Source organism: Marmota monax, unplaced genomic scaffold (genome assembly GCF_021218885.2).
Source record: "Marmota monax isolate L192 unplaced genomic scaffold, Marmota_monax_Labrador192_F-V1.1 WCK01_AAM20220418_F8-fsc00067, whole genome shotgun sequence".
NCBI classification, from domain to species: Eukaryota; Metazoa; Chordata; class Mammalia; order Rodentia; family Sciuridae; genus Marmota; species Marmota monax.
The window spans coordinates 1,500,839-1,525,254 of NW_026695065.1; the positions used below are offsets into that span (position 1 = coordinate 1,500,839).

At 33.3% G+C, this 24,416-nt stretch overlaps 1 non-coding gene across 1 annotated transcript; it reads right to left on the reverse strand.

Annotated features, from left to right (window-relative positions):
- Positions 1 to 1,952: 1,952 nt before the first annotated feature.
- Positions 1,953 to 2,025, reverse strand: Trnav-uac (transfer RNA valine (anticodon UAC)). Its single transcript has one exon. It is a non-coding gene; the product is annotated as a tRNA-Val (tRNA).
- Positions 2,026 to 24,416: the final 22,391 nt, after the last annotated feature.

Sequence of the window (24,416 nt, forward strand, 5' to 3'; positions counted from 1 at the left end):
GCAAAGTGGATGTACCATTTTAATATCCCAATAGTAATGAGAAGAAGTTCCAATTTCTCCATGTCATCTTTTATGTGTCTGTGAATTGCTAACTCATTGCAGTTTAGATTTGCATTTCCCAAAATAAATAACAATGTGGAGAGGAGCAAATTTTCATGTGTATTTGAGCATTTGAACATCTTTTTAGAGAAATGTCTATTCAATATTTTGGCCAATTAAAAAAAAATGATCTACTAGGTTTTTATTGTTGCTGTAAGTATTGATTTTATATTTTAGATGATCTTTTTTTAATTACATATACAATTTGCAAGTACTTTATCCCCACCATATCAGTTATTTCACATTCTTAACGGTGTCCTTTGAAGAATAAAAACATTTAGTGTACTCCAATCTATATTTTTTGCGTTTTTGGGCACTATATCTAAGAAAATATTTTCTAAGCTAAGATCATAATTATTCACACATTGGATTTCTCTTTTAGGGATTTTATAATATTAGCCCTTATATTTGGTTTGTAATATTTTTCCCATAGTATGAGCAAGTGATACAACTTCATTCTTTTTCTTGTAGATATCCAGTTGTGCCAACACGGTTTGCAAAACACTACTATTTCCCAATTGGACTACCTTGGCACAACTGTTAAAAATCAATTGACTACAAATTCAAGGTGTTACAGTTTCTTTCCAATTTGGTCTTGAGGTACTTATATTGAAAGCAGCCACAAGTTATATCTTGCTTAATTGGAAATCCAAATTGGTTATGATTGTTTTTGGTATATGTTTCATTGGATACTTTTTTATCCTTGTGGAGAGACTAATGCTTACATGTGCAGCTTTTGGCCAGTTATCCTTCTCACAGGAATCTTGTTTATTCTGGCAGATACCTATGCCTCTTTTCTGATTTATGTCCATTTTATTCCTACCACACTAGCTACCCTAAAATAAAATACTAGTTGGAAAGAAGGTTTGTTTCAGGTGAGCTACAATATAGAAGTGAATCCACATTATATGAAATAGATGAGTGATTTATTACTCATAGGTGCCAGAATGGTTAAGGGTGCCCAAGAGAGATGATCAGGAATCCTAGAGGCAGCAAGGATCTCAACTAGCAAGTGCGGCCTAAGAGAAAGGACTTGTGGGATTATCCCTTTATTAAGGTCCATGGACATTATCCCTTAGGTTTTCCCACAGGAAGTTCAGATTTTCTATTAAAAGAAAACTCACTGTAGCACAATTACTGGCAGGTTAACTTGAGATTTGAGCATCATGAAGAAGATAATGCAGAGTCATGGGGAAATCTGACATGCCTTTTTTCTATGGATGGGCAATCTGCACAGCAGAAAGTCCTGTTCAGCTTATATACAAAATTGCTACAAAGTAGGCATCCATCATGCCAAGTATGATATCACAGGTTACAGAATATGCATCAGTTGTTGTTCCTGACTTACATTAGATATCTTAGTCATTGCTTCCTGAACATCCAGGGGAGGGACCCTGACCAACTACTTTTTCCTTACATTCATCCTTGAAGTAGAAACTTATTTACATTATTTTGGCATTTACAATTAGGTATTATCATAGTAAGCAATGTGTGATATGTCAAATGGTGCGTGAGAAACAAGTGAGATACATCACAAACAACCATATTGGGTGGGGAGGTGTCTTTGTCAGATTTTCACTGCTGTGACAAATACCTGACATGAATAACTTAGAAAATATTTATTTTGGTTCATGGTTTCAGTATATAGATAGCCAGTTCATTTTCTTTGGGCCTGAGGCAAGGCAGAATAAGAATGTCATGATGGAGGGGTGTGGCAGAAGAAAATTTCTCAAATCCTGGTAGCCAGGAAGTGGGTTGAGGGGCCAGAGCATGCACCTAGGGATCTACCTACTTTAACAAGCTCCCACCAACTACTATTCCCAATAATATCATCATGGGTGTGTGGATGTGTGTGAGTGTGCTGGGGATTGAACCCAGGGCCTTGTGCATGTAAGGCAAACACCCTACCAACTGAGCTATATCCCCAGCCCTATGTCTTCAAATGATTAACCCACTGATAAAGTCAGATAATCAGGTCAAATTACTTCTCAAAAGCCCACATCTGAATATGCCTTCAACAAATGAGTCTTTGGAAAACACTTCATATCCACATAGGATTATAGGAAGTTTTCACTAGGCCCAAAATGATGAACTATGACTGGATTTTACATAATTTATATCAGGCCCATACATGGATGCTGAGACAGTAACTCCATTAAGCATATTTCTGACACAAGAGTTGATTTTAAGCATTTAAATATGTCCTATTGATCTTTGTGCCTATGTTAGCACCACACAGCTTTGATTACTGTAGGTTTTTAGTATATTTTAAATGAGAAAATGAATTTTCTAACTTTGTTATTTTTTAATATTATTGTTTTCTGATTTGAGGCCCTTGCATTTCCAAATTTTAGAATCAGCTTTTCAATTCCTGGAATAAAAACACACATGTGGTTCCAATACTTTTCTGTTTAAATATGTAGATAAATTTAAGGAATGTTATATTAACAATAATAATCCTTCTGGCTCAAAAATGTAACTTTTCTAGTCCCTTGTTTAGGTTTTCTTTCATTTTTTTGATTTTTTTTTCATTTCAGTGGAAAATTATGTACTTCTTTTGTTAAATCTATCACCAAGTATTTTATTCTTTTTGATATATGGTTTGTGGAGAGATTTTCTTAATTTTATTTTCAAATTGTTCTTTGCTATTTATAGAAATCAGTTGCATTATTTTATAGTCATGTCCTACAAACTTGTTTAACTAAATTATTAGTTCTAATGAGTTTTTTGTGCATTATAATATTTTATATGCAAAATCATATCACTTTCAAATAGTAATGATTTTGCTTTTCCTAAACTATTTGGATACTTTTAATTTATTTTTCTTATCTTATTGACCTGTCTAGAACCTCCACTTAAATATTAAACAGAAATGATAAGAATAGACAGCTTTGGCTCCTGATCAGGTGCTGAAAGAATTCTATGTTTTAGCATTTGAGTTTTTTGTAGATGGCTTTTCTATAGTTGAAAAAGTTATATTCTGTTCTCAGCTGACTAGTTTTATCATGGAAGAGTAGGATAATTTGTAAAATGCTTCTTTTTTCTGTGTCCAATGAGGTAACCATCTAAATTTTGGAATTTAATTTATTAATATGGTATATTATGTTGATTGATTTTTTTATGTTGGGCCAACCTGCATTCTTGACCTGAATCCCATTATTTAATCCTATTTCTTTAGATATATTTTGAGGAGTGCTGGGATTTGAAACCAGGGCCTGGCAAATGCCAAGAATGTGCTTTTCCACTAATCACAATCCAGCCCTTTTTGAGGCATTTTAAAGTATGTTTTATGATCTAAGAGGTGATCTCTTAGTGTATTCTCCACATCAACTTGACATAAACATATGCTCTGCTGATTTTGAACTCTCGTATAAGTGTGCTTATGAGTATGTGTGTCTATGTGTGTGTTAGATTTGCATTGTTGTGACAAATATACCTGAAAAGAACAACTTAGAGGAAAGAAATATTATTTTGGCTCATGGTTCCAAAGGTTCAGTCCATGGTTGGCCAATTCCAAATCTCTGGGAAAGAGGTGAGCCAGAATATCATGTTGGAGGGGCATAGAGGAGGAGGTTCCTCAGTTTATGACAGCCAGGAAAAAGAGATAGAGATAGAGATAGAGGAGAGAAAGAGAGAGAGTGTGTGCTCAGCTCACTCAGTTCATCAGGGACAATATAAACACAAAGACATGCACCCAGTGACCAACATCCTCCAGTCACACCTTATCAGCCTTTAGTCACCATCCAGTACATTAGTTCTTTCAAATTATTAATCCATCGAATGGATTAATCCAATGCTTAGGTTATAGCTCTCCTAATCTAATCATATCACCTCTGAATATCCTTAAATTGTTTCACACATAAGCTTCTGTGGAACTCCTAATATACAAACTGTGTGTGTGTGTGTGTGTGTGTGTACATGCAGTGCTCTGGTTTTCTTCCATTCTTTTTCTACTATTAACTTTACAGTTTTATTTTCTTTTCTCCTCTCATGGTAGTTAAACTTATTTTTAACACATTTGTTTTATGATTTCCCCAGCATTTGCAATATCTACTTATGGCTCCTCTAAGTCCAATTTCAAATAACATTATAATTCTTCATAGTCAGTTTAGTTTTTTATAAGAGAGTATACCTAATCTCTCCTTCCTTTTTCTACATAGCATTGTTGTAAATCTCACTTATCTATAATCTATAATCACCAAATACATGTTTATATTTTCATTTTGAAAAAAATGTTGCCTATTATATAATTAAGAATAAGAAAAATTTATGACTTTATTTTTTAATTTATTCCTTCTTGAATTACTTTCTATTCTTTTTATAGATCTGAGTTTCTTATCTGAAAACATTTCTTTTCTAATTTCTTTTAACATATTATTTTTAAAACAAATCAAATACTGCCAGATTCTCTCAATTTTTATTTTTCTGAGATCTATTTACTCTTCACTCTTTTTTGATGTTAGGGATTGGAATTAAAACCAAAGTGCACATATTATGCATTGCTCTATCTGTAATATATGCCCCCTAACTCCTATTCTTAAATTTTGATGAATAAAATTTTTTAGTTGTTTTTTGTTCTGTTATTTGTGATACTTCTTTTGTTTTCTCTTAAACTTTTAAATATATCTCACCATTTTCTTTAATATTTACTTATATGTATTTATTCATTGTAGTATGGGGATTGGACCCGGAGTCTTCACAAATGCTAGGTCAGTGATACTTCTGAGCTATACCTTCAACTTTCCACTCTCTTCTTAATTAGGTGGTTTCTGATGAGAAAAGCTTTATAATTCTTAACTTTGTTTCTATAGATAGAAACCTGTTTACTTCATCCTCAGCTTCCTTAAATATTTTTTGTCTTTGTCTTTGAACTTAAGCAATGTGAATATAAGATTCCTGGGCATACATACTTAAACATATCTTGCTTGATTCTCTCTGAGCTGTGTGTAGGACTGTGGTTTTGTGTTTGCAATTAATTTGGGAAATTTTTCAACCATTACTACTTCAAATTTTTATTTTTTATGCCTCTAGTTCTGTTACTCTCATTAACAAATAAACCCTTTATTTTCTCACATATTTTCAATTTTATGTTCCCTTTTTCATTTGTTTTCTCTTTAGTTTTCAGGTTTGGAAGTTTCTATTGACAAATCATCAAGTTCACTGACTTATTCATCAGTCATGTTTAGATTTATGATAAGCCTATCAATAATATTCATTTATTTTATAGTGTTTATTTTTAATTTAGTATTTCCTTTTGTTTCTTTCATAAAAGTTCCATCTATGTGCCTACATGATCAATCTATTATGTTATGTTGTTTAAAATGAACACTTCCTTTCCAATCCCCTGCTATTATGCAGGAGCCCTCTTGATGTAATCATAAGATGTTGGGGGAGGTTGAATTTCTGTAGTTTATGATAGGTTTCAATTTTTAGGGAGTCTGAAGAAGAATGTAACCTTTATAATGTCTCATATTTTATTCCATTTTTTATATAAAACAAGAAGGCTGGTGGGGACTGGAAATGCATATTTCCTTTATACACTAAGGAAAACAATGTTGGAATGCTGAGTCTTATGAAACAAGTAGATAGTTGTAGAGAAATGTAATTGAACAAAAAATATGATCTAATGGTAAGAAAACTGAGGAGATGACCCAGGAAAGGCTATTTGTTCATAATCTTCTTTGCCTCTCTGTGCAACATTGCTTCCCTCAGGTTATAGGGCAGCACATCTTAAACAAGAGCCTTATGGCCTATTTTTCAGAAAAAGGTAGGTTACAAAGCAAACAGTCTAGATTTTTTGACATTTTTTTGGAGAGAAGAACAATGGGAGATAGAATATTATTAGAGGGTCAGAGAGACCTTCTAACTTCTAATACCTTCCTGTCTTCCTTAACTGAAAAAGAGGGGCTGAGTTATATCTCAGTGGTAGAGCACTTGCCTCATATTTGCAAGATCCTGGGCTTGAAAACCAGTATCACAAATATAAATAAATAAATAAATACTATTTATATGCCAAAGCAATATAATTTGGAGTTTCATGCTCTGAGCCCTGACCATATACTGATTTATACAGTACAAAACAATAGTATAAAATTTTTCTCTTTATGACTAAAATATTTTTTATAAAATCAAAACTATCAACCTTATTTTGTGTTGAGAATAATTGAATGAAACGTAGTTTAGGGGACATCATAAAGGAGGATAACTAAAAAAGACTTTATGGAGGTAGAAAAATGAAGTTTTTCAAATATCCATATACTGATTTCAGTAAACTCTGAATATCTTAGATTAATGACAAAAGGAAAGTGAAGTTGCAGATAAAATTAAGGTACCTAATCATCCGAACCTATGAAGGGAAGTGATGATCATACTATATTATCCTGATGCAAACAATGTAATCACAGGGGGGTTAAAAAATAAAGAAGAAAGCACAATATAGTGAATATATTAAATAATAGTAATCATAATAACTTATTAAAGTACATTATTTAGAATATTGAACTTTATCTTAATTAAATTATATCTGAATTTTTAAATACTGTATGAAAAATTAGTGAAAGAAGGTTTCAAACATACAAAGTCATGGCAATTGGCAGATTTATGAATGCAAGAAGAACTCAAGCTGCCTCTGGTGACTTTAAAGGAGAAAGAGGCCATAAGCAAAGCAATGTGAGTAAACTCTAGAAGTTAAAAAAGACAAACAGTTTTCTTCTGGAGCATCAAGGAAGTAGTACATCTCTACCAACACCTTGATTTTTTTCCCAAGACTTATGGGCATCTGGCACCCTGAAGTGTAACATATTAAATAAGTTTTGTTTTAAAACACTGAGTTTGTGTTAATTTGTTAGAATAGAAATAGATAAGGGATGTAGGGTGTAAATGAACTTTTTAGTAAATCACCTAGCCTCCCAATAGAGAAAAATAATTAATTGTTCTAAAAACATTTAAAAAATGAAAACAGTACTATTTATTTCATATCATGAGTCAGAGATGGAAATTCTACTAAAAAATATTTGACATACATGAAGACTTGAGGTAATGTTTTCAAATACCATAAGTTTAAAAAAAATTCCGACCATCTTGGAGAGCTGACGTCACCATCCCTGTTTTCGACTGATCGCAGCTCATTCAGCCATAGAACAGGTAATTTCAGGCTGCCATTTGCCTGCGGCCAACAGTGGGAGGTAGGACAGTAAAGGGGGGGAAATAATCAAAGAGGAAAACAAACCATGTTTAGTAACATAAATAAACAAATATGGCTGGAAGAACAACCCATATCTCAATAATAACCCTAAATGTTAATGGCTTAAACTCACCAATTAAGAGACACAGGCTAGTAGAATGGATCACAAAACAAGACCCAACAATATGCTGCCTACAGGAGACACATTTGATAGGAAAAGGCATACATAGGCTGAAGGTGAAAGGTTGGGAAAAATCATATCACTCATATGGACCTTGGAAACAAGCAGGAGTGTCCATACTCATATCAAATAAAATAGTTTTCAAGCCAAATTTAATCAAAAGGGATAAAGAGGGACACTACATACTGCTCAAGGGAATCATACACCAACAAGACATAACAATCCTAAATATATATGCCCCCCAAAATGGTGCAGCTATGTTCATCAAACAAACTCTTCTCAAGTGCAAGGGTGTAATAGACCACCATACAATAATCATGGGAGACTTCAACACACCTCTCTCACCACTGGACAGATCTTCCAAACAAAAGTTGAATAAGGAAACTATAGAACTCAATAACACAATTAATAACCTAGACTTAATTGACATATATAGAATATACCACCCAACATCAAGCAGTTACACTTTTTTCTCATCAGCACATGGATCCTTCTCAAAAATAGATCATATATTATGTCACAGGGCAACTCTTAGACAATATAAGGAGTAGAGATAATACCATGCATCTTATCTGATCATAATGGAATGAAACTGAAAATCAACGATAAAAGAAGGAAGGAAAAATCATGCATCACTTGGAGAATGAACAATAGGTTACTGAATGATCAATGGGTTATAGAAGACATCAAGGAGGAAATTAAAAAATTCTTAGAGATAAATGAAAACACAGACACAACATATCGGAATCTATGGGACACATTGAAAGCAGTTCTAAGAGGAAAATTCATTGCGTGGAGTTCATTCCTTAAAAAAAGAAAAAAACCAACAAATAAATGATCTCACACTTCATCTCAAAATCCTAGAAAAAGAAGAGCAAAACAACAGCAAAAGAAGTAGAAGGCAAGAAATAATTAAAATCAGAGCTGAAATTAATGAAATCAAAACAAAAGAAAACATTGAAAAAATTGACAAAACTAAAAGTTGGTTCTTTGAAAAAATAAATAAGATCGACAGACCCTTAGCCATGCTAACGAAGAGAAGAAGAGAGAGAACTCAAATTACTAGCATAAGGGATGAAAAACGCAATTTCACAACAGACACTTCAGAAATACAGAAGATAATTAGAAAGTATTTTGAATCCTTATACTCCAATAAAATAGAAGATAGTGAAGGCATCGATAAATTTCTTAAGTCATATGATCTACCCAGATTGAGTCAGGAGGATCAATGGAGGAAACAGAAGAAGCCATCAAAAGATTACCAACTAAGAAAAGCCCAGGACCAGATGGGTATACAGCATAGTTTTACAAAACCTTTAAAGAAGAACTAATACCAATACTTTTCAAGCTATTCGAGGAAATAGAAAAAGAAGGAGAACTTCCAAATTCATTCTACAAGGCCAACATCACCCTGATTCCTAAACCAGACAAAGACAATTCAAAGAAAGAAAACTACAGACCAATATCTCTAATGAATCTAGATGAAAAAATCCTCAATAAAATTTTGGCGAATCGGATACAAAAACATATCAAAAAAAATTGTGCACCATGATCAATTAGGATTCATCCCTGGGATGCAAGGCTGGTTCAATATACGGAAATCAATAAATGTTATTCACCACATCAATAGACTTAAAGATAAGAACCATATGATCATATCTATAGATGCAGAAAAAGCATTCGACAAAGTACAGCATCCCTTTATGTTCAGAACTCTAGAAAAACTAGGGATAACAGGAACATACCTCAATATTGTAAAAGCTATATATGCTAAGCCTCAGGCTAGCATCATTCTGAACGGAGAAAAATTGAAGGCATTCCCTCTAAAATCTGGAACAAGACAGGGATGCACTCTCTCACCACTTCTGTTCAAGATAGTTCTCGAAACACTGGCCAGAGCAATTAGACAGACGAAAGAAATTAAAGGCATAAAAATAGGAAAAGAAGAACTTAAATTTTCACTATTTGCAGGTGACATGATTCTATACCTAGCAGACCCAAAAGGGTCTACAAAGAAACTATTAGAGCAAATAAATGAATTCAGCAAAGTGGCAGGATATAAAATCAACTTGCATAAATCAAAGGCATTCCTGTATATCAGCGATAAATCCTCTGAAATGGAAATGAGGACAACCACTCCTTTCACAATATCCTCAAAAAAACTAAAATACTTGGGAATTAACCTAACACAAGAGGTGAAAGACTTATACAATGAAAACTACAGAACCCTAAAGAGAGAAATACAAGAAGATCTTAGAAGATGGAAAAATATACCCTGTTCATGGATAGGCAGAACTAACATCATCAAAATGGCGATATTACCAAAAGTTCTCTATAGGTTTAATGCAATGCCAATCAAAATCCCAATGGCATTTCTTGTAGAAATAGATAAAGCAATCATGAAATTCATATGGAAAAATAAAAGACCCAGAATAGCAAAAACAATGCTAAGCAGGAAGTGGGAATCAGGCGGTATAGCGATACCAGACTTCAAACTATACTACAGAGCAATAGTAACAAAAACAGCATGGTACTGGTACCAAAACAGGCAGGTGGACCAATGGTACAGAATAGAGGACACAGAAACCAATCCACAAAATTACAACTATCTTATATTTGATAAAGGGGCTAAAAGCATGCAATGGAGGAAGGATAGCATCTTCAACAAATGGTGCTGGGAAAACTGGAAATCCATATGCAACAAAATGAAACTGAATCCCTTTCTCTCGCCATGCACAAAAGTTAATTCAAAATGGATCAAGGAACTTGATATCAAATCAGAGACACGGCGTCTGATAGAAGAAAAAGTTGGCTACGATCTACATACTGTGGGGTCGGGCTCCAAATTCCTCAATAGGACACCCATAGCACAAGAGTTAATAACTAGAATCAACAAATGGGACCTACTCAAACTAAAAAGTTTTTTCTCAGCAAAAGAAACAATAAGAGAGGTAAATAGGGAGCCTACACCCTGGGAACAAATCTTTACTCCTCACACTTCAGATAGAGCCCTAATATCCAGAGTATACCAAGAACTCAAAAAATTAAACAATAAGATAACAAATAACCCAATCAACAAATGGGCCAAGGACCTGCACAGACACTTCTAAGAGGAGGACATACAATCAATCAACAAGTATATGAAAAAATGCTCACCATCTCTAGCAGTCAGAGAAATGCAAATCAAAACCACCGTAAGATACCATCTCACTCCAGTAAGATTGGCAGCCATTATGAAGTCAAACAACAACAAGTGCTGGCGAGGATGTGGGGAAAAGGGTACACTTGTACATTGCTGGTGGGACTGCAAATTGGTGCAGCCAATTTGGAAAGCAGTATGGAGATTTCTTGGAAAGCTGGGAAGGGAACCACCATTTGACCCAGCTATTCCCCTTCTTGGTCTATTCCCTAAAGACCTAAAAAGAGCATGCTACAGGGACACTGCTACATCGATGTTCATAGCAGCACAATTCACAATAGCAAGACTGTGGAACCAACCTAGATGCCCTTCAATAGACGAATGGATAAAAAAAAATGTGGCATTTATACACAATGGAGTATTACTCTGCATTAAAAAATGACAAAATCATAGAATTTGCTGGGAAATGGATGGCATTAGAGCAGATTATGCTAAGTGAAGCTAGCCAATCCCTAAAAAACAAATGCCAAATGTCTTCTTTGATATAAGAAGAGTAACTAAGAACAGAGTAGGGACGAAGAGCATGAGAAGAAGATTAACATTAAACTGGGATGAGAGGTGGGAGGGAAAGGGAGAGAGAAGGGAAATTGCATGGAAATGGAAGGAGACCCTCAGGGTTATACAAAATTTCATCCAAGAGGAAGTGAGGGGAAAGGGGAAAATAATACAAGGGGGAGAAATGAATGACAGTAGAGGGGGTAGAGAGAGAAGAGGGGAGGGGAGGGAAGGGGAGGGGGGATAGTAGAGGATAGGAAAGGCAGCAGAATACAACAGACATTAGTATGGCTATATGTAAATCAATGGATACGTGTAACTGATGTGATTCTGCGATTTGTATACGGGGTAAAAATGGGAGTTCATAACCCACTTGAATCAAAGTGCGAAATATGATATATCAAGAACTATGTAATGTTTTGAACAACCAACAATAAAAAAATTTAAAAAAAATTCCAATAATTTATTTTAATTTTTTTTGTTCTCTGCTTTAAATTCTGTGTTTTTGAAGGAATAGTTTAGATAATTAATGGTAAGTGCTATACTGAAAGAACTTGCATTTGTTAATACTGATAATAAGGAATCTAAGTTTGCCTTGCAGTAATTAAACATGAGATATAGAAAACTGATTCTTAAAACAATATTAAGACATATAAAACCTTAAGTTTGCTTTTAAACACTCATCATACATATATTCTTTGAATATAGTATAATAATCCATCCAAAACACAATTGTTAATTGGTATTCACTGCTGAAAAAATTGAAATCTACTTATTCAAAATTAATTGCTTTAAAGGAAAAGTTACTTGAACATTACGAAAATGTTAAAAGACTTTTTTCTATCAAATTTTTCAATTGTCCAATATAAAAGAAGATGGGCAATTTATGGAATTAATCACTTATATGAATATTAAAACAGAACAATGGTGAAAACTCATTAACATACTAGAGGCCTTATGTAAATATCAGTGATTCCACTTACTGCATTTAAAGCAATTATAGCAATTGTCATTAAAATTCTACTAAATGTAGACTAACTGTGATAATAAATAGATATCCAGGGATGCCCTACTTAAACCGATCTAATAGCAAACCAATAATTATGCTTTACTCTAGTGTTTATTTCCCATAGGATTAAATAAAATATTCATGTCATTTAGTATGTTTATAGGACAATGATAATAGAGCAATTGGTTGTAATGCTCAAATTTTCAGGACCCAGTTTATCCAAAATTGTCATCCAAACATATAAGAAGTCCAGATCAAAACCATGCATGGTGGCACATTGCTATTATCTCAGCTACTCAGGAGATTGAGGCAGGAAGATTACAAGTTTGAGGTCAGTCTCAGTAATGCAGCAAGACTCTATCTCACAATAAAAAGTAAAAAAGGGCTGGGGATGTAGCTCAGTGGTAGAGCAATACTGGGTTCAATTTCCAGTACCACGGTGGGAAAAAAAAAGTCACATCATAGTTTAATACTTTGCTTAAGTGATGATAATATTGACCAAATAAGTGAATTGGTATATTTTAATCAAATTTATCAAACAGACATAATCAATTAAAAAGAAAAAGTATTACTGTTTCTGTAAAGAACTGATTTTCATGAACCCATTTTTGTTTGTTTGTTTGTTTTGGGGTAGTGGGGATTGAACTCATGGGCACTCCACCACTGAGCCACATTCCCAGCCCTACTTTGTATTTAATTTAGAGACAGGGTCTCGCTTAGTTGCTTAGCACCTGGCTTTTGCTGAGGCTGGCTTTGAACTTGCAATCCTCCTGCCTCAGCCTTCCAAGCCATTGGGATTACAGGGTGTGCCACCCCGCCTGGTATGGACCCAATTTTATTAAGAACAAATATATTGAATGATGACAAATTCACATAGGAAATGCTAATTAAACATTTATGTAATATATATATATATATATATATATATATACAAAAAATCATCTGTCTTCAAATATCATTGTGTCTATTATTGCCAGCATATGTGTTGATATTAAATTGATTAAAGTGACTTCAATTAAACAGTAGTTACAAAAGTTCCAAATGAGCTGGGTGCAATGGCGCATGCCTATAATTCCAGTGGCTGTGGAGGCTGAGGCAGGAGGACCTCAATTTCAAAGCCAGCCTCAGCAATTTAGCCAGGCCCTAAGCTTAAGCAACTTATTGAAACCCTGTTTGAAAATTAGAAGCATAAAAAAGGTCTGGGTTGTGGCTCAATGGTTAAGCCCTAAATTCAATCCCCAGTGCAAACAAACAAACAAACAACAACAACAACAACAAAATGCCAAATGCCAATAATTAGTGTATACATTGATTAACTTTTAAGGTTAAGGTACTTACAAAACAACTTTTAGAAATTTAATATTGCACAAAAGTATCCAGTGGAGTACTGAAAACAAAGAAATTCTATTTTAATTGTATATGTGAAAGGAGCATAAAACATATTTTAAAAACTTGAAAACAATCATTATTCTTTTAGGCTGATTTAATTTTAATATACTGTACTGACATTTGCTCCTTGTACTTATCTGCCATCAACTAGACAGTCTGAATACGCAAGCTGAATCTGGAACAATGATACAGGTTAAACAAAGGTTCTTTTAGAAATAGAGACAAATAGGTGTGTGTGTGTGTGTGTGTGCGCGCACGTGCGCGCACGGGCATGTCTGCACTCACACTTGTGTGTAAGAGGTAGATTCATCTATGGCAGGAAAGAAGGACAGAGTCAAAGAAGGATATAGTTAACAACTTTATGCATACGTATTGTGTATTTTTGTAGATGCTAATTATTTGGACAAATTATCTTAAGTCCTGACACTGCCTCTCCAAAAACAAAGGAACAACAACAAAAATACCTCTGTAAAACATCTGTAAATTATTTTTTTTAAAAGAGGAGGAATAGAATATTACAAAATTTGACTATTTCCGTATACCACAAATACAGGTAGTGATATACCTAGGACCTAGTCATGTTCCTTTTGTTTGTACAACTTGTATTTTGCCTTTTGGAAATTGACAGTTAAATGGACAGTTTGAAACAAATGCAGAAGAGTCCACTTTGGTTAGGAAAATAGGACTAAAAATAAATACATTCTGTTACTATATATTCAATTTTAAAAATTTAGAGGAGTTAATAGCTGGGACTTTTTGTAACAAGAGACAGTATAACAAGAATAAAAATAATTTTAATAATATGCATACCTTCTATGTAAAACAGAGAAATGAACAAAAAAAAGCGGGGGAATAAAGAAAAAAAAAGGAAAAGAAAAATCTCTAAGTATATCTCAAATAGATGCCTTATCTCCAGGTTTAAAAAACCCCATGTTTTCTTAAACTAAAAAAGAAACATAAAGGAAAGCCCTGGTTAAAATAAGATGATAAACTAAACCACCTTTAAAAAAAGGTAAGGTTTATCATGTAGATTTAAATTGATGCCTCCCTCATTTATTAAGTCTCTAGTGATTAAATCATCCTTCTTTTCCTAGTGGATAGAGGAAGACATGTTTACAAAGAGATTTCCTTTTTAGATGCACATTTCTTTACAAAAGGGTAATTTCTCACAACTTCTCCTTTATCTGAAATGTTTAAGATTCCAAAATAATTTTTATTTCAAAGAGACATATTTTAGAGTACCACGTTCTGGCCTTTTGCAGTAATATTTCTAGTGCCATGTCTAGAACTCATCAGAAACATTATGAATTTCTAAAGTTGCTCACAGGAAATAATGTAAAGATAAGTAAATTATGCTTAGCTACCCATGCAAGTTAATCATTTTTTTTTCAGATTTGGTTGGCATAGCCTCAAAACTTACCAAACTAGAAGCAATTAGTCTTTCTAACACAAAATCAATGTTTTCTTCAACCTTTACCTTCAGAATGCACTTCAAGTATTGCCAGCAGAGAAGCAAAACTAGGTCTACAATTTTTATTTATAACCTGCAGCTAGCATTTCTTAAAACATTAACAAGATTGATAAATTAAGTGGAATGTTTGAAATATATAAAGCCCAATTCATAAATGATACTTCCCTGGAGTGATAATAAGACTTTACTTGAAAAAAAACATTTACAATATTAAAAACTGTATAAAAATAACTACCAATAATGTCCTATGTTAATATTTTTTCAAAAGAAAATTAAAGTAATTATTTAGATACTGCATGACATATTCATTTATTTGTACTTTCACCCTCTAAGCTAAGATTTATGTTTATTATCTGTTGCCATGAGAGATTTGTAAATATTAGCAATAAACATCTATAATTATTTTGTGGCATCTTGCCAAATGATTACATATAAAATTTATTTGTTTTATAAGAAATAATATTTTGGGGATATACTCTATAAAACTTTTTACTCATCTCCTTAAAAGCATGACTTTCATAGTCTTCAGTTGACAAGATGCTATTTCAGGAAGGGTTATACTAATTTTAAGTGACCTATAATTGCAAGCATATTTTCTCCTAGGTGAATTAATGAGCTGGTGGTATTTCTTATAATTACAATTGATAAAATCATTGCAATTAAAAATAATGAAAATAAAACAAGACTCCATATAAAAGTGTTTTGTTAACAACAACAAAATGCCCATCTATCTATGAAGAAGGGAATAGTGAAAAATTTGCAGAACACTTATCTGTTTATCTGATCTACCTATCTATCTATCTATATATTGGCAATTGAACCCAGAGGTATTTTATTGCTGAGTTATAGCACCAGTCTTTTTTATTTACTTAATTTTATTTTGAGACAGTGTCATTAAGTTGTTGAGGTTTTGCTACATTTCTGAGATTGGCCTCAAAATTCCTGCCTCAGCCTCCCAAATCTCAGGATTACAGGCATGCACCAAAATACATGGCATGATTTCTTTCTTTCAGGGCTCTGTCACATTTACATGTAAACAGAAAACACTAAGAGTGAAGTGTTGAGACTACAACTGAAGTTGATCTGTTGAAAATGAAATTTAAAATATCATCTATATATCTATATCTATATATATATATCTATATATATATCTATATATATATATATATATATCTACACACACACACATATAATTTCTAGACAGTTTTTTTTTTCCTTCTCTGAAGTAGAAATGTCACTTGACAAGCACGGATACATATGTACTTCAAATTAGCATCAAATGCAAATAAGGCAAGCTGCATATTAAAGTACAAAAATTAACAATGTTGGAATTCAAAATATAACACAGAAGTATACTTATGAGGATGTAAAGCTCATCAGATATCTCACAATAGGGTAAAAATATGCATTGCTTAGTAAGAAAGTTATTTACTGTCTTTTCTCAATTAAATCTCTATCAAACAACACAAATCTATCTATAATTAGCACTGTGAATGCCTAGATAGTTCATGTATCTTTCCATAGGAAAATTATTCCAAGGTTAATTCAAAGCATTGATTTACTTTTCAGAAAAATTAAAAATGTTCATATATCTGCACATCTAATTTTATTAAATATCAATTTATTGCATTTTTTAAGCAAATTAAAGTTTATTGCAACCCTGTGCCTAGCAAGTTTATGGGTGCCATTTTTCTAACAATATAAACTCACTTCATGCTTCTACATCATATTTTGGTAACTCATAATATGTCAAACTTTTGTATTATTATTTTATTTGTTATAGTAATATGTGATCAGTGACCTTTGACGACACCATTATTATTGGTTATTGGTGCTACAAATGGAAACCATATAGAATAGTAAAATTGATGTGCAAATGTGTGTGTTCTAACCACTGCATTACTTAATGATTCTCCATCTCTCTGTTCATCAAACTGTTTAGTCCCTAAGACATAGCAATATTGAAATTAATGCAATTTAATAATAGTACAATGATATCTAAGTGCTCAAATCAAAATAATACCCACATGTCCTTTATATTAAATCAAAAGCTAAAAATAAGTTTAATGAGGAAGGCATGTTAACAGGCAAGACAGGTCAAATGCTAGGCCCCTTGTGACAGATAGTTAAACATGTTGTGAATGCAAAGGAAAAAAAAAAACACTCTTGTAAGAAATTAAAAGTACTACTTCAGTGAATACATGAACAATAAAAAAGCAAAACAATTCTCCTGCCCACATGGAGAAAATTTTAATGATCTAGATAGAAGATAAACCAGCCATAACATTACCTTCAGCCATAGCCTATTCCAGATAAAGGCCCTCTCTACAATTCTCTGAAAGTGAGAATGCTTCAGAATAAAAGATTGAAGCTAACACAGATTGGTTCATGACTGACTTAAAGTAAGAAACTGATGCAATAACATAAAAGTTCAAAGGGAAGTTTCAAGTGCTGATATAAAACATGCAGGAAGTTATTCTTCAGATCCAGATCAAGCTAGGATAATTGATTTTAGGAGTTACTTCAAAGAGTGGAAATTCAATGTAGATGAAGTGGATTTTTGTTGAAAAAGTTATATACACATATAATTATGTATATTATATATTTTATTACATATTATATATTATAGAAATTATGTTTAATAATACAATTATTCTATATGAATATAATTATATTTAATAATATATTTTATATTATATATGATATGTCATATATACCATGTATATTATATATTATAAATTTTATATATATGATTTCTCCTATATATCATAGCTAGAGAGATATGAATTCAAGGCTTCAGAGATTCAATGGATTAAATGTCAGGCTGACTCTCTTGTTAAGTGTTAACATAACTAGCATCCTTAAGTTGAGGACCATTCTAGAAATCCTGGAACTATCAAGAATTGCAGAAAATCTACTTTTTCCTGTGTTCTATGAAAGGAACAATAAAGCCTGAATGGCATGATATGTGCTTTCAGTGAAGTTTATTTTTAAATTTTTAAACCCAATATTGAGACCTACTATTCATTAAAAAAAAAAAAAACATCCCTTTGAAAATATTACTGATCAAAGCACCTGGTTATTAAAGAGCTCTAATGGAGATGTACAATGAGATAAATATTATTTTTATGCCTGCTAATACAAGGTGAATTCTGTAGTCCATGGATCAATTGGTAATTTAGACTTTTAAGATTAATATAGAAACAATACATTTTGTAAGTCTATAGCTTCCATAGATAATGACTCCTCTGATATGGGAAAAGAAAATTGGAAATTTTCTGGAAAGGATTCCCCATTGTAGATGACATTAAGCACATTCATCATTTGTGGGAAGAGATCAAAATATCAAGTATTAACTGGCATTTGGAAGAGTTCATTCCAAACCTCATGGATGATATTGAGGTGTTCAATACTTCAGTGGAGGAAATAATAGCAAATGTTGCAGAAATAGTAAGAGAACCAGAGTTAGAAGTGGAGCCTGATGTTGTGACTGAATTCGTAATATTTTATTTATTATATAATAGGTATTAAAATCAGGGGCACTATGTCACTGAGATACATTCACAGTTCTTTTCTTTTTTAAATTTTATTTTGAGATACAGTATTGCCCAGACTGGTCTTAAACTTGTGATCCTCCTGCCTCATCTTCCTGAGTTACTGATATTATGTGCATATACCACCATACTGAGCTATGTATGAGTAATATGTGATCAATGACCTTTTGTTTTTTTTTTTTGGTACTGGGAATTAAACTCAGGGCCACTTTACAACTTATCTGCATGCCCAAGCCCTTTAAGTTTTTTTTAAATTTGGGACAGGGTCTCACCAAGTCTCAATAAATTGCTGAAACTGGCCTCAAACTTGTGATCCTTTTGCCTCAAACTCCCTAGTCTCTGGGATTATGGGCATGGGCTAGTGTCTGCTTCCAGCTAAATAAAATGTTATAATAAACTTGTAATGGATGAGGAGGTACTTCTTATACATGAGCAAAGAAAGTGGCTTCTTGAGACAGAGTCTTTACCTGATGAAGATATGTGAACATAGTTGAAATGACAACAAACTTTAGACAAATTTAGTTTATGAAGCAATAGCAGGATTTGAGAGGACTGATTTATTTGGAAATATGTTCTATTATGGGCTAAATGTTATTAAACAGAATTGTACACCACAGAAATTTTGTCTGAAAGGGAGAGTCAATTGATGTGGCAAACTTGATTGCTGTGCTTTTTAAAAATATATTATTATTATTATTGCATTGTAGTTTTACATAATAGTTGAGATCATTTTGACAAAATTATACAAGCATGAAATTTGATTTATTTCTTTTCAGTCCTTGGTGCCCCTGCCCTTTTTCTTCTCTCTTCTTATTTTCCTTTCTCAACTCTAATGTTGTGTTATTTTGAGAAATTTTCATCAGTCAATAATCATCAACATCAAGGTGAATCCCCTAACCAGTGAAAACATTACAATTCACTGAAGACTCATATGATCATTAGCACTTTTTAATGATACTTTTGGTGAAGGTAAATAGTTTTAACATAATGCTGTCGCATACCTAGTAGACTACAGTATAGTGTAAACATAAATTTTATGTGCAATGGAAAAATTTTTAAAAATATGTGACTTGTTTTATTGCAATATTGTGGTGGTATGGAACCACAATGTCTCTGAGGTATGGCTTTGCATTACTCTCACAATTATGAGCTTTACTGGAGTTCTGGAAAAAAGAAAATAAAGAGGCTATTACCAAAATATCCTTGATAAAAATAGAACCATAGACAATTTAGTATACCAGTTTCATAATGGGAGTAGATTACACATTTCATCCTACCTTTATTCATCTTTGAGATACTAGATTTTCTTTTTTAAAAAAACATTTATTTTTTTAGTAGTAGGTGGACACAATACCTTTATTTTATTTTTAGGTAGTGCTGAGTATCGAACCCAGTGGCTCACGCATGCTAGGCGAGCATTCTACCTCTGAACCACAACTCCAGTCTGAGATGTTAGATTTTTTTCTTCTCTTTCAGTATAACTGCATCAAGATAAGCATGCTCATTAAAAGAGCAAGATTAATTAAAATTACCTTAATCAAAAGCAACAGAGTTATAAACAAAGAAGAAAATGCAAAATATTGAATAGGACTATTATATATGTAATATAGGAAGAGCAGTATGACTATTTATCTGCTTTTATATATTTCTAAAACTCTAAGCTCATTGAAGATTGTGTGTTATTCACTATTATATCCTCAGAACATAACATAGAGCATAATACATAGATAGTGCTGAATGATAATTAACCCTTGGATAAATGCAACAAAGAGAAAAACAATCTCCTATCTGCTATAATCAGTAATTTACTATTGTGCAAGAAAAAGAACGTGCTAAAACTTTTGTAGAGAATATGACAACCATGTATAGCAGAAACAAGGGAAGTAAAAGTTCTGATTTTAACTTTTTCCAAGTTGCCATTTCTGTAACATCTAATTTGCAGTTTACAGACACACATAATTAATTAATTAGTTTGTCCATTCAGAAGCTATTTCCATATCTCTATAAAAAAGTGGGTTTGTGTTCTAACTTACTGAGTTGTTTATATATGTGGGTTCTCAATTATAACCTAAGTAAATTAACCTTTATAAAGGGATTTATAATTGAACTTTTTAAAAACAGAATAGAAGAAATTGAGCAACCTGTTTTTCTCTCACTGTTTGAATATAATTTGATCCCAATAAGCCCAATAAGCCAGTTTTATTATAATAGAAGGATAATTATATTCTTTACTTTCTCCCCTATCCTTAAACATAAATCCACTAAGCCCTTATTCAAAATAGATACTCGGATATCTTTTACAAAATTACACACACCATTTCAAAGTTATTGCCAGGCAATTAAACTTTATAATTCAAAATGCTAACATGTCATCCTATGAACAACTGATAGAGCTTTCTCTGTTGTGTTAGTGACTCAACAACAATTTGTGTTATTAAGTAGTCATAGGCTTTTTGAAATAAGGCTAGGTTTTGTTCATGTGTTCTCTAATAAAATTCTTTTTTTTGTGTGTGGGAAAGTGACACATAAACCAAAGTATTTCATTAACTCTACATTAAAAAAGAAAAGAGAACTAAAAAATATGTTGTTAATGAATTGAACCAACTAGTGGTTGAAATCAGTGGAATTTATTCAATTCAGTAAAGAATGAGGGCTCCTAAAAACCCAAAGCACAAATTCTGTGTCTAGCTTTATGCTCAGTGGGGGTAGAGAAAAAGAGCATTAATTTTATGCTTTTCTTGGATGGATTAAAGTCATTTGGCACAAATTGTAAAGTTTCTTTCTTTTCTCTCTTTCTTGAACATAGTCCTTTTTACTATCAAACTATCAGGCTGGGAAGTGAAGAGGGGAAGTAGCTAGTAGAGGGAATAATTCATACATTATATCTGTCTTTGGTGTAAATATCCTGTGCACCTGCAGCTCTGGGACAGTTATTGAAATAGAAGTGCTCAGAAATTCAAAGCAGGTTTATAAAGTGCATGTTTTACCATGCAAATCATGTACTTTATACACCTGTACAGAGTTAAGGAAAATGATTTACTAAGGAAAATGTCTTAATTTCATACATTTTAATATTTTACATTTGTGAATGAATGACAAAATTACATTTGGTCAATTTTAAGTATATTTTAGGGTACTGTTCAATTCTGCTTTTTGTGTATGTTGAGTGTTGCAAAGTGAATTAAATGGTGGCAGACACAAAAGAGTTGTGCATTAATGAGTATTCACATAGAGCTGCATTCAGTCATTTGCACCCTGGTTCATGCATAACAAGTGGCCATTCATGCTGCTAAGTAGGCAAACATAGCTACCAAGGTGAGAAAGGACAGAAATCTAGTAGAAAATGCAACAAGCCTGGGTCTGTGTAACCTTAGGGTGCTTTGCATTTGCTTAATGGATTAGCAGCTGACTTGACTACATAAGCATTAGCAAATCAACCCCTTTTCTTTGCAGTGCCCCTGAACCCCAGGAGCTCAGGAGAATCATATTTTTTTGGTTGATAGGCTTTTCAAGAACAAAACTGATGAGATCCTGTTGTTGGAACTGAATAGAATCTGGTCCTATTTTGCAGTGTGAGTATGTCTTTTTGCATAGAACCTCACAAAAGCTTCTAAACAGTATCCAGCAGTAACGGGGTAAGTATATAATAATTTTGCTTAAATCCTCACTAAGTACTGCCGTTTTCTCTCAAGTTCTAGGATTTTACTTACAGGTGACCAAAATATATTTCTTATTTTTTTTTTTCATTTATTTAAGAAATTCTTTATTTGGTACCTAGTTTGTGCTATATAATGGGCTAGGAAGAAGCCTACTCTAAATTAAAAATGAAAAATAAGTTAAGACAAGCCAAAAACAAAGAGTTAGTTAAAGTCAGAAAAAGAACGTGTAAGAGTGTGAATAAAATATATTCATTACATTAATATTGTATAAAAGAAATACAGATAAAATGTTTTGAAGGATGAACCTGGAAATATTTTATCTTAAATGAAGGAAACAGTGAACTGATAAAGTGGGCTACTGGCTTCTTGTTCATTAGGGAATTTAAAGAAATGTCAGAGGAAAACAAACAAACATAAAAGAAAAAAGAAAAAAAAACAGTTGTTCTAAAGGTTAAGGAGATTAGTGAAATTTTTCCTTAAGTGAGTTTAGAACCATTTAAAAATGATGCAGTAATAGACCACAGAAAACATTTTGTGAAAAAAGAAAGTTCTCCTTTGAGCCACAAAATTAATTTTCAGACAGGTGTGGTGATGGACTCCTATAATCATAGTGGCTTGAGAGGCTGAGGTAGGAGGATAACAAGTTCAAAGCTAGCTTCAGCAATTTAGCGAGTCCCTCAGCAACTTAGTGAGACCTTGTCTCAAAGTAAATAAATAAATAGGGCTGGGGATGTATCTCAGTGGTAAGACACCTGGGTTACATCCCTGGTACCAAATAAATAAATAGAATTTCATAATAATATTTAAAACTGCAATAACTTCACAAGACTTTGTAATTGCAATTTCATGGCTACCAGTCAATTATTTGTTAAATATCGTTACAGGGTTGGTGCCTTCTTGGAGACTGAGGCAAAATGAAGACCTCCTCCATTTTTAAGCCCTGCTTCTTGCAATCAAGTCAGAAAGATTTCAGACATGTTGCTCAGAGAAACTGGCAATTAATTTATTAGAAGGGATAGGAAAGATGATACTGCCAGTTATTGGTGAAGAGTCCTGCTTCCTCACATCTTGAAGTTTGAACATTAGAGAAGCAGGACTCATCACCAATAACCAGTGGTATCATATTTATAGGTCTCATGGAGACCTACACCAAGGTAAGCTCCTCTTTACGCACCCTCACATCTGTTTGAGGTACATCTTTCTGTCTCTTTCATTTTGGAGTATGATGGACACCCATCGACTACTTATGTGCAGCTAGTGCAACTACCACTCTTCAAGACTCGGGTGAAAAGTTTCCTGGCCTTGGCAGCTCTCAATCACCTGTTCAATATAGAGGAGGCATATTAGTTTCTGCTGAATTTGTTTCACTCTTTTCTGTCCAGGCCTGAAGAGCAATTGGCGTGATTACACAGTGTCCCTAGTCTCGATCGGTCTTGATGTGAGGAGGTTGATGAAGGAGCATGGAACAACTGCAGAATTTCCAGTCTGGGCTATACTCAGGTGAAAATCCTAAGGTTTCCTTCTCTGGAACCCCCTCCAAACTGCCTTAAAGGGTATCTAGGGTGATCAGTAGATGAATGACACTGAGAGAAAGCCCCAATTACATTTGCCTCTATGTGGGCCATACAACCCTCCCCGCCCCAGCATCCATTCCCTCCTGGATGCTCCCCTTCCTTTGCAGATCAGAAATACTAGCAATTCAGATTGTAGGACTGAAGAAAGACATGGGATGATTAACAAGAAAACATCCAGGTTCCCTTTGTTTGCATAGTTGGTCTTCACAAGCCAGTTTAAAATCTCCCGTTACTATTTCTGTGCTCAGATGTACTCAATGTATTTAAGAAAAATGCTGCAAGAGGGAGGCACTCTATTTTAACCAGCCCCACCCCATAAATTCATCTGGAAAAGGGTGTTTGTTGCTTTTAACAACCAATAGATATTCACCTTATAGTCTGGAGATTCCTTTAGTCTACAGGACAACAATTAGGCACAAAAGGTTAAGACAAACACAATTATTCTCCTTTTTCATGTTTTTTTTTCATAATCAGGTGGTATAGTGGCAGGGAGGAAAGCAGTAATGCCCTTAAGTCTGAATACTCCTATGGTCTCTGGCATAGGGCAAACTGGGACCCTAGCACTTTGACAAAGGGGGCCAGAAATAACTTTGACAAAGCCAG